Here is a 3,283-nt window from a genome sequence, read left to right as displayed (position 1 = left end):
TAACTCGAAAAGCTTTGGTGTTGCGTGAATGTCTAAGCGTGTAGCCTCCAAAGAGAACGCACACGAGAGTTTTCTCTCGAAAGAATATGTAAGAATACCACGTTATAAGGAAATACAGTGTGGCAGAGTAAAGAAAATACGTAAGTAATGGGAGCACTTTATGAGAGAAATAACGCATCTTGCAAAACTAGCTTGTATGTCCTAAACAACACGTTGTAACTCGAAAAGATTTGGTGTGGCGTGTACGTCTAAAAGTGTAGCCTCAAAAGAGAACCCACAGGAGAGTTTTCTTTCGTCAAAATTTGTTAGAAAACCACGTTTTTAGGAAATCCCTCATCGTGGGAAATTATCTTGTTTTTCCTAATCAACACGTTGTAACTCGAAAATCTTTGGTGGTGCTTGTATGTCTAAGCGTGTAGCCTCCAAAGAGAATGCACAGGATAGTTTTCTCTCGAAAGAATATGTAAGAATACCACGTTATAAGGAAATACAGTGTTGCAGAATTTAGACAAATAGGTACTTATTGGAAACACTTTAGGAGAAGAAATAACCCATCATGCAAAATTAGCTTGTATCTCCTAAACAACACGTTGTAACTCGACAAGGTTTGGTGTGGCGTGTATGTCTAAACGTGTAGCCTCAAAAGAGAACACACAGGAGAGTTTTCTTTCGTCAAAATTTGTCAGAAAACCACGTTTTAAGGAAATACTGCATCGTGCGAAATTATCTTGTTTTTCCTAAACAACATGTAACTCGAAAAGCTTTGGTGGTGCGTGTATGTCTAAGCGTGTAGCCTCAAAAGAGAACGCACAGGAGAGTTTTCTTCCGAAAGAATATGTAGGAATACCACGTTATAAGGAAATACAGTGTTGCAGAGTAAAGACAAATGCATACTTATTGGAAACACTTAAGCTTTACGAGACGAAATAACACATAGTAAAAATTAGTTTGTATATCCTAAACAACACGTTATAACTTGAAAAGATTAGGTGTGGCGTGTACGTCTAAACGTGTAGCCTCAAAAGAGAACCCACAGGAGAATTTTCTTTCATCAATATTTGTCAGAAAACCACGTTTTAAGGAAATCCCGCATCATGCGAAATTATCTTGTTTTTCCTAAAGAACACGTTGTAACTCGAAAAGCTTTGGTGTTGCGTGTATGTCTAAGCGTGTAGCCTCAAAAGAGAACGCACAGGAGAGTTTTCTTCCAAAAGAATATGTAGGAATACCACGTTATATGGAAATACAGTGTTGCAGAGTAAAGACAAATGCATTCTTATTGGAAACACTTAAGTTTTACGAGAAGAAATAACACATAGTAAATATTAGTTTGTATATCCTAAACAACACGTTATAACTTGAAAGGATTTGGTGTGGCGTGTACGTCTAAACGTGTAGCCTCAAAAGAGTACCCACAGAAGAATTTTCTTTCATCAAAATTTGTCAGAAAACCACGTTTTAAGGAAATCCCGCATCATGCGAAATTATCTTGTTTTTCCTAATCAACACGTTGGAACTCGAAAAGCTTTGGTGTTGCGTGAATGTCTAAGCGTGTAGCCTCCAAAGAGAACGCACAGGAGAGTTTTCTCTCGAAAGAATATGTAAGAATACCACGTTATAAGGAAATACAGTGTTGCAGAGTAGAGGCAAATATATACATATTGGAAACACTTAAACTTTAAGAGAAGAAATAATTCATCGTTAAAAAATAAGCTTGTACCTCCTAAACAACAAGTTGTAACTCAAAAAGATTTGGTGTGGCGTGTACGTCTAAACGTGTAGCCTCAAAAGAGAATGCACAGGAGAGTTTTCTCCCAAAAGAATATGTAGGAATACTACGTTATAAGGAAATACAGTGTTGCAGAGTAAAGACAAATGCATACTTATTGGAAACACTTAAGCTTTACGAGAGGAAATAACACATAGTAAAAATTAGTTTGTATATCCTAAACAACACGTTTTAACTTGAAAGGATTAGGTGTGGCGTGTACGTCTAAACGTGTAGCCTCAAAAGAGAACCCACAGGAGAATTTTCTTTCATCAATATTTGTCAGAAAACCACGTTTGAAGGAAATCACGCATCATGCGAAATTATCTTATTTTTCCTAAACAACACGTTGTAACTCGAAAAGCTTTGGTGTTGCGTGTATGTCTAAGCGTGTAGCCTCAAAAGAGAACGCACAGGAGAGTTTTCTTCCGAAAGAATATGTAGGAATACCACGTTATAAGGAAATACAGTGTTGCAGAATAAAGACAAATACATACTTATTGGAAACACTTAAGCTTTACGAGAAGAAATAACACATAGTAAAAAATTAGCTTGTATATCCTAAACAACACGTTATAACTCGAAAGGATTTGGTGTGGCATGTACGTCTAAACGTGTAGCCTCAAAAGAGAACCCACAGGAGAATTTTCTTTCTTCAAAATTTGTCAGAAAACCACTTATTAAGGAAATCCCGCATCATGCGAAACTATCTTGTTTTTCCTAAACAACACATTGGAACTCGAAAATCTTTGGTGTTGCGTGTATGTCTAAGCATGTAGCCTCAAAAGAGAACGCACAGTAGAGATTTCTCTCGAACGAGTATGTAAGAATACCACGTTATAAGGAAATACATTGTGGCAAATTAAAGATAAATACGTTCCTTTTGGAAACACTTAAACTTTACAAGAAGATATAAAGCATCGTAAAAAATTAGCTTGTATCTCCTAAAGAACACGTTGTAACTCGAAAACATTTGGTGTGGCGTGTACGTCTAAACATTTAGCCTCAAATGAAAACCCACAGGAGAATTTTCTTTCCTCAAAATTTGTCAGAAAACCACGTTTTAAGGAATTCCCGCATCATGAGAAATTATCTTGTTTTTCCTAAACAACACGTTCTAACTCGAAATGCTTTGGTGTTGCGTGTATGTCTATGCGTGTAGCCTCAAAAGAGAATGCACAGGAGAGTTTTCTCTCGAAAGAATATGTACGAATACCATGTTATAAGGAAATACAGTGTTGTAGAGTAAAGACAAATACGTACATATTGGAAACACTTTAGGAGAAGAAATAACGCATCGTACAAAATTAGCTTGTATCTCCTAAACAACACGTTGTAACTCGAAAAGATTTGGTGTGGCGTGTACGTCTAAACATGTAGCCTCAAAAGAGAACCCACAGGAGAATTTTCTTTCGTCAAAATTTGTCAGAAAACCACGTTTTAAGGAAATTCCGCATCGTGCGCAATTATCTTGTTTTTCATAAACAAAACATTGTAACTCGAAAAGCTTTGGTG

The sequence above is a fragment of the Apodemus sylvaticus genome, unplaced genomic scaffold (assembly GCF_947179515.1).
Source record: "Apodemus sylvaticus unplaced genomic scaffold, mApoSyl1.1 scaffold_55, whole genome shotgun sequence".
Taxonomy (NCBI): domain Eukaryota; kingdom Metazoa; phylum Chordata; class Mammalia; order Rodentia; family Muridae; genus Apodemus; species Apodemus sylvaticus.
Note: the sequence above shows the minus strand (reverse complement) of the source record.